Below are 12,898 nucleotides of genomic sequence, written 5' to 3' on the forward strand. Positions count from 1 at the left end.
AGTGTACATCTAAAATGAAAATGCACCATTAAAAAATGTAGAGCGAGATATTTTCAAAGAGTTTATGTAATTTTTAGGGATTGTAAGCTCTTCTTAGTTTTTATTTATCTGGTTTTGCAATCGTCGGGAAAAAGGGGGAGGCAGGGATTTTTAACTGAGTCTTGACTCCCAATCCATAAGTCAATTATTAGGGTAATATAGCCCGTTACACATGATAAATCACTTTACATTCATCCATGATCGTTGGGTCAGCTTTTTGTAGATGGGCAAAATAGATGCTTGTTTGACTCGGGTAAATATCCCACTGCACGTTTAGTTGAGAATTTAATGGGCATTTGTTATTCTCTTCAAAAGCTATGGATCCATTGGTGATTTGCATCTTTTACATGTTTAAAACATGAAATCCATTTTTTAAGCATGTGTGGAGGAAATCTCTTTCTTTAAAATTCCAAGCTGTTAGGGTTGAACTAGTGGAATTTCCCAAACTTGGACAACAAAGCTTTTGTGTTCATTTGTGGTGTGTGAATAAATTTTACTTTCTTACATTTGTTATTGTTTTAAATTTTTTTCCATACATGAACTCTAAAATTTTCCTTTTGTTGTGATCTATTTGGCTTTTTGGTTTACGGGATGAAGGGGGAGCGAAAAACTCAAAGTTTTGTTTTATGAAAAAATTGTACATCTAAAATGAAAATGCACAGTGGACAAATGTAGAGCGAGATAATTCCATAGAGTTTCTGTAATTTTTAGGGATTGTAAGCTCTTCTTAGTTTTTATATATCAGGTTTTGCAATCGTCAGGAAAAAGGGGGAGGCAGGGATTTTTAACTGAGTCTTGACTCCCAATCTATAAGTCATTTCTTAGGGTATTATAGCCCGTTACGCATGATAAATCATTTTACAATCATCCATGATCGGTCAGCTTTTTGTAGATGGGCAAAAATAATGGCCTGTTTGACTCAGGTAAGTATCCCACCGCACGGTCAGTTGAGAATTTAATGAGCGATTTTTATTCTCCTCAAAAGCTTTGGATCTATAGGCGATTTGCATCTTTAACATGTTTCAAACATGCATATCCATTTTTAAAGCATGTGTGGAGGAAATCTCTCTCCTATAAAATTCACAGCACTAGGGGTTGAACTAGTGGAATTTCCCAAACATGGACAACAAAACTTTTGTGTTCATTCGTGGTGTGTGAATAAATTTTCTTTACTTACATTTGTTATTGTTTTAAATTTTTTCCGTACTTGAATTCCAAAATTTTCATTTTTTTGTGATCTATTTGACTTTTTGGTTTACGGGATGAAGGGAGAGCGAAAACTCAAAGTTTTGTTTTAAGAAAAAACAGTACATGTACAATGGAAATGCACAATGCACAAATGTAGAGAGATAATTCCAAAAAGTTTCTGCAATTTTTAGGGATTGGAAGCTCTTCTTAGTTTTATATATCAGGTTTTACAATCGTCGGGAAAAATGGGGAGGCAAGGATTTTTAACTGAGTCCTGAGTCCAAATCCATAAGTCAATTATTAGAGTAATGTAGCCTGTTAGACATGATAAATCACTTGACAATCATCCATGATCGTTGGGTCAGTTTTTGTACCTGGGCAAAATAATGGCTTATTTGACTCGGGTAATTATCCCACCGCACGTTTAGTTCAGAATTTAAAGGGCGTTTGTTATTCTCTTCAAAAGCTATGGATCCTTAGGTGATTTGCATCTTTAACATGTTTAAAACATGCAAATCCATTTTTTAAGCATGTGTGGAGGAAATCTCTTTCTTATAAAATTCCAAGCTGTTAGGGTTGAACTAGTGGAATTTCCCAAACTTGGACAACAAAACTTTTGTGTCCATTTTTGGTGTGTGAATAAATTTTCTTTACTTACATTTGTTATTGTTTTAAATTTTTGCCGTACTTGAACTCCAAAATTTTCCTTTTGTTGTGATCTATTAGCCTTTTTGGTTTACAGGATGAAGGGAGAGCGAAAACTCAAAGTTTTGATTTATGAAAAAAGTGTACATCTAAAATGAAAATGCACAGTGCACAAATGTAGAGCGAAATAATTCCAAAGAGTTTTTGTAATTTTTAGGGATTGTAAGCTCTTCTTAGTTTTTATATATCAGGTTTTGCAATCGTAGGGAAAAAGGGGGAGGCAGGGATTTTTAACTGAGTCTTGACTCCCAATCCATAAGTCAAATATTAGGGTAATATAGCCCGTTACACATGATAAATCACTTTGCAATCATCCATGATCGTTGGGTCAGCTTTTTGTCGATGGGCAAAATAATGGCTTGTTTCACTCGTGTAAATATCCCACCGCACGTTTAGTTGAGAATATATGGCGTTTGTTATTCTCTTCAAAAGCTATGGATCCATAGGTGATTTGCATCTTTAACATGTTTAAAACATGCAAATCCATTTTTTAAGCATGTGTGGAGGAAATTTCTTTCTTTAAAATTCCAAGTTGTTAGGGTTGAACTAGTGGAATTTCCCAACTTGGACAACAAAACTTTTGTATTCATTTGTTGTGTGTGAATAAATTTTATTTACTTACATTTTTTATTGTTTTGAATTTTTTTCCGTACATGAACTCTAATTTCATTTTGTTGTGATCTATTTGCCTTTTTGGTTTACGGGATGAAGGGGGAGCGAAAAACTCAAAGTTTTGTTTTATGAAAAAAGTGTACATCTAAAATGGAAATGCACAGTGCACAAATGTAGAGCGAGATAATTCCATAGAGTTTCTGTAATTTTTAGGGATTGTAAGCTCTTCTTAGTTTTTCTATATCAGGTTTTGTAATCTTCGGGAAAAAGGGAGAGGCAGGGATTTTTAACTGAGTCTTGACTCCCAATCCATAAGTCATTTCTTAGGGTATTATAGCCTGTTACGCATGATAAATCAGTTTACAATCATCCATGATCGTTGGGTCAGCTTTTTGTAGATGGGCAAAATAATGGCTTGTTTGACTCGGGTAAATATCCCACCGCACGGTCAGTTGAGAATTTAACGAGCGTTTGTTATTCTCTTCAAAAGCTTTGGATCCATAGGTGATTTGCATCTTTAACATGTTTAAAAGATGCATATCCATTTTGAAAGCATGTGTGGAGGGAATCTCTTTCCTATAAAATTCCAAGGAGTAGGGGTTAAACTAGTGGAATTTCCCAAACATGGACAACAAAACTTTTGTGTTCATTTGTGGTGTGTGAATAAATTTTCTTTCTTACATTTGTTATTGTTTTAAATTTTTTCCGTACTTGAACTCCAAAATTTTCATTTTGTTGTGATCTATTTGTCTTTTTGGTTTACGGGATGAAGGGAGAGCGAAAACTTAAAGTTTTGTTTTAAGAAAAAATAGTATATGTAGAATGGAAATGCACAATGCACAAATGTAGAGAGAGATAATTCCAAAGAGTTTCTGTAATTTTTAGGGATTGGAAGCTCTTCTTAGTTTTATATATCAGGTTTTGCAATCGTCGGGAAAAAGGGGGAGGCAAGGATTTTTAACTAAGTCCTGACTCCAAATCCATAAGTCAATTATTAGGGTAATATAACCCGTTAGACATGATAAATCACTTGACAATCAACCATGATCGTTGGGTCAGCTTTTTGTAGATGGGCAAAATAATGGCTTGTTTGACTCGGGTAAATATCCCACCGCACGTTTAGTTGAGAATTTAATGGGCGTTTGTTATTCTCTTCAAAAGCTTGGATCCATAGGTGATTTGCATCTTTAACATGTTTAAAACGTGCAAATCCATTTTTTAAGCATGTGTGGAGGAAATCTCTTTCTTATAAAATTCCAAGCTGTTAGGGTTGAACTAGTGGAATTTCCCAAACTTGGACCACATAACTTTTGTGTCCATTTGTGGTGTGTGAATAAATTTTCTTTACATACATTTGTTATTGTTTTAAATTTTTTTCCGTACATGAACTCTAAAATTTTCATTTTCTTGTGATCTATTCGCCTTTTTGGTTTACGGGATGAACGGAGAGCGAAAACACAATGTTTTGATTGATGAAAAAAGTGTAAATCTAAAATGAAAATTCACAGTGCACAAATGTAGAGCGAGATAATTCCAAAGAGTTTCTGTAATTTTTAGGGATTGTAAGCTCTTCTTAGTTTTTATAGAGCAGGCTTTGCAATCATCGGGAAAAAGGGGGAGGCAGGGATTTTTAACTGAGTCTTGACTCCCAATCCATTGGTCAATTATTAGGGTAATATAGCCCGTTACTCATGATAAATCACTTTACACTTATCCATGATCGTTGGGTCAGCTTTTTGTAGATGGGCGAAATAATGGCTTGTTTGACTCAGGTAAATATCCCACCGCACGTTTAATTTCAGAATTTAATGGGCGTTTGTTATTCTCTTCAAAAGCTATGGATCCATAGGTGATTTGCATCTTTAACATGTTTAAAACATGAAATCCATTTTTTAAGCATGTGTGGAGGAAATCTCTTTCTTATAAAATTCCAAGCTGTTAGGGTTGAACTAGTGGAATTTCCCAAACTTGGACAACAAAACTTTTGTGTTCATTTGTGGTGTGTGAATAAATTTTATTTACTTACATTTGTTGTTGTTTTAAATTTTTTTCCGTACCTGAACTCCAAAATTTTCATTTTGTTGTGATCTATTTGCCTTTTTGGTTTACGGGATGAAGGGGGAGCGAAAAACTCAATGTTTTGTTTTATGAAAAAAGTGTACATCTAAAATGAAAATGCACAGTGCACAAATGTAGAGCGAGATAATTCTAAAGAGTTTCTGTAATTTTTAGGGATTGTAAGCTCTTCTAAGTTTTTATATATCAGGTTTTGCAATCGTCGGGAAAAAGGGGGAGGCAGGGATTTTTAACTGAGTATTGACTCCCAATCCATAAGTCATTTATTTGGGTAATATAGCCCGTTACGAATGATAAGTCACTTTACAATCATCCATGATCGTTGGGTCAGCTTTTTGTAGATGGGCAAAATAATGGCTTGTTTGGCTCGGGTAAATATCCCACCGCACGTTTAGTTGAGAATTTAATGGGCGTTTGTTATTCTCTTCAAAAGCTATGGATCCATAGGTGATTTGCATCTTTAACATGTTTAAAACATGCAAATCCATTTTTTATGCATGTGTGGAGGAAATCTCTTTCTTATAAAATTCCAAGGTGTTAGGGTTTAACTAGTGGAATTTCCCAAACTTGGACATCAAAATTTTTTTGTCCATTTGTGGTGTGTGAATAAATTTTCTTAACTTACATTTTTTATTGTTTTAAATTTTTTCCGGTACATGATCTCTAAAATTTTCATTTTGTTGTGATCTATTTGCCTTTTGGTTTACAGGATGAAGGGAGAGCGAAAACTCAATGTTTCGATTTATGAAAAAAGTGTACATCTATAATGAAAATGCACCGTGCACAAATGTAGAGCTAGATAATTCCAAAGAGTTTCTGAAATTTTTAGGGATTGTAAGCTCTTCTTAGTTTTTCTATATCAGGTTCTTCAATCGTCGGGAAAAAGGGGGAGGTAGGGATTTTTAACTGAGTCTTGATTCCCAATACATAAGTCATTTATTTGGGTAATATAGCCCGTTACGAATGATAAATCACTTTACAATCATCCATGATTGTTGGGTCAGCTTTTTGTAGATGGGCAAAATAATGGCTTGTTTGACTCGGGTAAATATCCCACCGCACGTTCAGTTGAGAATTTAATGAGCGTTTGTTATTCTCTTCAAAAGCTATGGATCCATAGGTGATTTGCATCTTTAACATGTTTAAAACATGCAAATCCATTTTTTAAGCATGTGTGGAGGAAATCTCTTTCTTTAAAATTCCAAGCTATTAGGGTTGAACTAGTGGAATTTCCCAAACTTGGACAACAAAACTTTTGTGTTCATTTGTGGTGTGTGAATAAATTTTCTTTACTTACATTTGTTATTGTTTTAAATTTTTTTTCGTAAATGAACTCTAAAATTTTCATTTTTTTGTGATCTATTTGCCTTTTTGGTTGACGGGATGAAGGGGGAGCGAAAAACTCAAAGTTTTGTTTTATGAAAAAAGTGTACATCTAAAAAGAAAATGCACAGTACACAAATGTAGAGCGAGATAATTCTAAAGAGTTTCTTTAATTTTTAGGGATTGTAAGTTGTTCTTAGTTTTTATATATCAGGTTTTTCAATCGTCAGGAAAAAGGGGGAGGCATGGATTTTTAATTGAGTCTTGACTCCCAATCGATAAGGCATTTCTTAGGGTAATATAGCCCGTTACGCATGATAAATCACCATGATCGTTGGGTCAACTTTTTGTAGATGGGCAAAATAATGGCTTGTTTGACTCGGATAAATATTCCACTGCACGTTCACTTGAGAATTTAATGAGCGTTTGTTATTCCCTTCAAAAGCTTTGGATCCATAGGTGATTTGCATCTTTAACATGTTTAAAACATGCATATCCATTTTTAAAGCAAGTGTGGAGGAAATCTCTTTCCTATAAAATTTCAAGTTGTTAGGGTTGAACTAGTGGAATTACCCAAACTTGGACAAGAAAATTTTTGTGCTCGTTTGTGGTGTGTGACTAAATTTTCTTTACTAAAATTTGTTATTGTTTTAAATTTTTTCCGTACTTGAACTCCAAAATTTTCATTTAGTTGTGAACTATTTGCCTTTTTGGTTTACGGGATGAACGGAGAGCGAAAACTCAAAGTTTTGTTTTAAGAAAAAAGAGTACATGTAGAATGCAAATCCAAAATGCAAAAATGTAGAGAGAGATAATTCCAAAGAGTTTCTGTAATTTTTAGGGATTGTAAGCTCTTCTTAGTTTTTATATATCAGGTTTTGCAATCGTCGAGAAAAAGGGGGAGGCATGGATTTTTAACTGAGTCTTGACTCCCAATCCACAAGTCATTTATTAGGGTTATATAGACCGTTACGGATGATAAATCACTTTACAATCATCCATGATCGTTGGGTCAGTTTTTTTTAAATGGGCAAGATAATGCTTGTTTGACTCCGGTAAATATCCCACCGCACGTTCACTTGAGAATTTAATGAGCGTTTGTTATTCTCTTCAAAAGCAATGGATCCAAAGGTGATTTGCATCTTTAACATGTTTAAAACATGCAAATCCATTTTTTAAGCATGTGTGGAGGAAATATCTTTCTTATAAAATTCCAAGCTGTTAGGGTTGAACTAGTGGAATTTCCCAAACTTGGACAACAAAACTTTTGTGCTCGTTTGTGGTGTGTGAATAAATTTTCTTTACTTGCATTTGCTATTGTTTTAAATTTTTTTCCGTACATGAACTCTAAAATTTTCATTTTGTTGTGATCTATTTGCCTTTTTCGTTTACGGGATGAAGGGAGAGCGAAAAACTCAAAATTTTGATTTATGAAAAAAGTGTCCTTCAAAAATGAAAATGCATAGTGCACAAATGTAGAGCGAGATAATTCCAAAGAGTTTCTGTAATTTTTAGGGATTCTATGCTCTTCTTAGTATTTGTATATTTGGTTTTGTAATCGACGGGAAAAAGGGGGAGGCAGGGATTTTTAACTGAGTCTTCACTCCCAATGCATCATTCATTTATTAGGGTAATATAGCCCGTTATGCTTGATAAATCACTTTACAATCATCCATGATCCTTGGGTCAGCTTTTTCTAGATGGGCAAAATAATGGCTTGTTTGACTCGGGTAAATATCCCACCGCACGTTCACTTGAGAATTTAACGAGCTTTTGTTACTCTCTTCAAATGCTTTGGATCCATAGGTGATTTGCATCTTTAACATTTTTAAAACATGCAAATGTATTTTTTAAGCATGTGTGGAGGAAATCTCTTTCTTATAAAATTCCAAGTTGTTAGGGTTGAACTAGTGGAATTTCCCAAACTTGGACAACAAAACTTTTGTGTTCATTTTTGGTGTGTGAATAAATTTTCTTTACTTACATTTGTTATTGTTTTAAATTTTTTTCCGTACATACTCTCTAAAATTTTCATTTTGTTGTGATCTATTTGCCTTTTTGGTTTACGGGATGATGGGACAGCTAAAACTCAAAGTTTGGTTTTAAGAAAAAACCGTACATCTAAAATGGAAATACACAGTGCACAAATGTAGAGCGAGATAATTCCAAAGAGTTTCTGTAATTTTTAGGGATTGTAAGCTCTTCTTAGTTTTTATATATCAGGTTTTGCAATCGTCGGGAAAAAGGGGGAGGCTGGGATTTTTAACTGAGTCTTGACTCCCAATCCATAAGTCTTTTATTAGGGTAATATAGCCGGGTACGGATGATAAATCACTTTACAATCATCCATGATCGTTGGGTCAACTTTTTGTAGATGGGCAAAATAATGGCTTGTTTGACTCGGGTAAATATCCCACCGCACGTTCAGTTGAGAATTTAATGAGCGTTTGTTATTCTCTTCAAAAGCTATGGATTCATAGGTGATTTCATCTTTAATATGTTTAAAACATGCAAATCCTTTTTTTAAGCATGTGTGGAGGAAATCTCTTTCTTATAAAATTCAAAGCTGCTAGGGTTGAACTAGTGGAATTTCCCAAACTTTGACAACAAAACTTTTGTGCTCATTTGTGGTGTGTGAATAAATTTTCTTTACTTACATTTTTTATTGTTTTAAATTTTTTTCCATACATGAACTCTAAAATTTGCATTTTGTTCTGATCTATTTGCCTTTTTGGTTTACTGGATGAAGGGAGAGCGAAAACTCAAAGTTTATATTTATGAAAAAAGTGTACATGTAGAATGAAAATGCACTGTGCACAAATGTAGAGCGAGATAATTTCAAAGAGTTTCTGTAATTTTTAGGGATTGTAAACTCTTCTTAGTTTTTATATATCAGGTTTTGCAATCGTCGGGAAAAGGGGGACATAGGGATTTTTAACTGAGTCTTGACTCCCAATCCATAAGTCATTTCTTAGGGTAGTATAGCCCGTTATGCATGATAAATCACTTTACAATCATCCATGATCGTTGGGTCAGCTTTTGGTAGAGGGGCAAAATAATGGCTTGTTTGACTCGGGTAAATATCCCACCGCACGTTCCGTTGAGAATTTAATGAGCGTTTGTTATTCTCCTCAAAAGCTATGGATCCATAGGTGATTTGTATCTTTAACATGTTTAAAACATGCAAATCCATTTTTTAAGTATGTGTGGAGGAAATCTCTTCCGTATAAAATTCCAAGCTGTTGGGGTTGAACTAGTGGATTTTCCCAAAACCTTGACAACAAAACTTTTGTGTTCATTTGTGGTGTGTGAATAAATTTTTTTTACTTACATTTATTATTGTTTTAAATTTTTTTCCGTGCATGAACTCTTAAATTTTCATTTTGTTGTGATCTATTTGCCTTTTTGGTTTACGGGATGAAGGGAGAGCAAAAACTCAAAGTTTTGATTTATGAAAAAAGTGTACATCTAAAATGAAAATGCATAGTGCACAAATATGGAGCGAGATAATTCCAAAGAGTTTCTATAATTTTTAGGGATTTTAAGCTCTTCATAGTTTTTATATATCAGTTTTTGCAATCGTCGGGAAAAAGCGGGAGGCAGGGATTTTTAACTGAGTCTTGACTCCCAATCCATAAGTCATTTCTTAGGGTAATATAGCCCGTTACATATGATAAATCACTTTACAATCGTCCATGATTGTTGGGTCAACTTTTTGTAGATGGGCAAAATAATGGCTTGTTTGACTCGGGTAAATATCCCACCGCACGTTCACTTGAGAATTTAATAAGCCTTTGTTATTCTCTTCAAAAGCTTTGGATCCATAGGTGATTTGCATCTTTAACATGTTTAAAACATACATATCCATTTTTAAAGCATGTATGGAGGAAATGTCTTTCCTATAAAATTCCAAGCTGTTGGGGTTGAACTAGTGGATTTTCCCAAACTTGGACAACAAAACTTTTGTGTTCATTTTTGGTTTGTGAATAAATTTTCTTTACTTACATTTGTTATTGTTTTAAATTTTTTCCGTACTTGAACTCCTAAATTTTTATTTTGTTGTGATCTATTTGCCTTTTTGGTTTACGGGGTGAAGGGAGAGCGAAAACACAAAGTTTTGTTTTAAGAAAAAAGAGTACATGTGGAATTGAAATGCACAATGCAAAAATGTAGAGCGAGATAATTCCAAAGAGTTTCTGTATTTTTTAGGGATTGTAAGCTCTTCTTAGTTTATATATATCAGGTTTTGCAATCGTCGGTAAAGAGGGGGAGGCAGGGATTTTTAACAGAGTCTAGACTCCCAATCCATAAGTCATTTCTTAGGGTAATATAGCCCATTACGGATGATAAATCACTTCTCAATTATCCATGATCATTGGGTCAGCTTTTTGTAGATGGCAAAATAATGGCTTGTGTGACTCGGGTAAATATCCCACCGCACGTTCAGTTGAGAATTTAATAAGCGTTTTTTATTCTCTTCAAATGCTTTGGATCCATAGGTGATTTGCATCTTTAACATGTTTAGAACTTGCATATATATTTTTAAAGCAAGTGTGGAGGAAATCTCTTTCCTATAAAATTCCAAGTTCTTGCGGTCAACTAGTGGAATTTCCCAAACATGGACAACAAAACTTTTGTGTTCATTTGTGGTGTGTGAATAAATTTTATTTACTTACATTTGTTATTGTTTTGAATTTTTTCCGTACTTGAAGTCCAAAATTTTCATTTTGTTGTGATCTATTTGCCTTTTCGGTTTATGGGATGAAGGGAGAGCGAAAACTCAAAGTTTTGTTTTAAGAAAAAAGAGTACATCTAAAATGGAAATGCACAGTGCACAAATTTAGAGCGAGATAATTCCAAAGAGTTTTTGTAATTTTTAGGCATTGTAAGCCCTTCTTAGTTTTTATATATCACGTTTTGCAATCGTCGGGAAAAAGGGGGAGACATAGATATTTAAATGAGTCTTGACTCCACATCCATAAGTCAGTTCTTAGGGTAATGTAGCCCATTACGCATGATAAATCACTTTACAATCATCTATGATCGTTGGGTCAGCATTTTTTAGATGGGTAAAATAATGGCTAGTTTGACTCAGGTAAATATCCAACCGCACGTTCGGTTGTGAATTTAATGAGCGTTTGTTATTCTCTTCAAAAGCTATGGATCCATAGGTGATTTTCATCTTTAACATGTATAAAACATGCAAATCCATTTTTTATGCATGTGTGGAGGAAATCTCTTTCTTATAAAATTAGAAGCTGTTAGGGTTGAAGTAGTGGAATTTCCAAAACTTGGACAACAAAACTTCTGTGTTCATTTGTGGTGTGAGAATAAATTTTCTTTACCTACATTTGTTATTGTTTTGAATTTTTTTCCGTACATGAACTCTAAAATTTTCATTTTGTTGTGATCTTGTAGCCTTTTTGGTTTACGGGATGAAGGGAGAGCGAAAACTCAATGTTTTGATTTATGAAAAAAGTGTACATCTAAAATGAAAATGCACAGCGCACAAATGTAGAGCAAGATAATTCCAAAGAGTTTCTGTAATTTTTAGGGATAGTAAGCTCTTCTTAGTTTTTATATATCGGGTTTTGCAATCGTCGGGAAAAAGGGGGAGGCAGGGAGTTTTAACTGAGTCTTGACTCCCAATCCATAAGTCATTTCTTAGGGTAATATAGCCCATTACGCATGATAAATCACTTTACAATCATCCATAACCGTTGGGTCAGCTTTTTGTAGATGGGCAAAATAATGGCTTGTTTCACTCGGGTAAATATCCCGCCGCACGTTCACTTGAGAATTTATTGAGCGTTTATTATTCTCTTCAAAAGCTTTGGATCCATAGGTGATTTGCATCTTTAACATGTTTAAGACATGCATATCCATTTTTAAAGCATGTGTGGAGGAAATCTCTTCCCTATAAAATTCCAAGCTGTTGTGGTTCAACTAGTGGAATTTCCCAAATTTGGACAACAAAACTTGTGTGTTCATTCGTGGTGCGTGAATAAAATTTCTTTAGTTACATTTGTGATTGTTTTAAATTATTTCCGTACTTGAACTCCAAAATTTTCATTTTGTTGTGATCTATTTGCCTTTTTGGTTGACGGGATCAAGGGAGAGCGAAAACTCAAAGTTTTGTTTTAAGAAAGAGTACATGTAGAATGGAAATGCACAATGCAAAAATGTAGAGTGAGATAATTCCAAAGAGTTTCTTAAATTTTTAGGGATTGTAAGATCTTCTTAGTTTTTATATATCAGGTTTTGCAATCATCGGGAAAGAGGGGTATGCAGGGATTTTTAACTGAGTCTTGACTCCCAATTGTTAAGTCATTTAATAGGGTAATATAGCCTGTTACGCATGAGAAATCACTTTAGAATCATCCATGATCGTTCGGTCAGCTTTTTGTAGATGGGCAAAATAATGGCTTGTTTGACTCGTGTAAATATCCCACCACACATTCACTTGAGAATTTAATGAGCGTTTGTTATTCTCTTCAAAAGCTTTGGATCCATAGGTGATTTGCATATGTAACATGTTTAAAACATGCAAATCCTTTTTTTGTGCATGTGTGGAGGAAATCACTTTCTTATAAAATTCCAAGTTGTTAGGGTTGAACAAGTGGAATTTCCCAAACTTGGACAACAAAACTTTTGTGTTCATTTGTGGTGTGTGAATAAATTTTCTTTACTTACATTTGTTATTTTTTAAAATTTTTTTCCTTACATGAACTCTAAAATTTTCATTTTGGATTGATCTATTTGCCTTTTTGGTTTACGGGATGAAGGGAGATCAAAAACTCAAAGTTTTGATTTAAGAAAAAAGTATACATCTAAAACTAAAATACACAGTGCACAAATGTAAAGCGAGATTATTCCAAAGAGTTTCTGTAATTTTTAGGGATTGTAAGCTCTTATTAGTTTTTATATATCAGGTTTTGCAATCGTCGAGAAAAAG

This window comes from Aristolochia californica, unplaced genomic scaffold (assembly GCF_029961685.1).
Source record: "Aristolochia californica isolate CCGP_79_NKW_82.1479 unplaced genomic scaffold, dmAriCali1.0.hap1 SCAF_1, whole genome shotgun sequence".
NCBI lineage: Eukaryota > Viridiplantae > Streptophyta > Magnoliopsida > Piperales > Aristolochiaceae > Aristolochia > Aristolochia californica.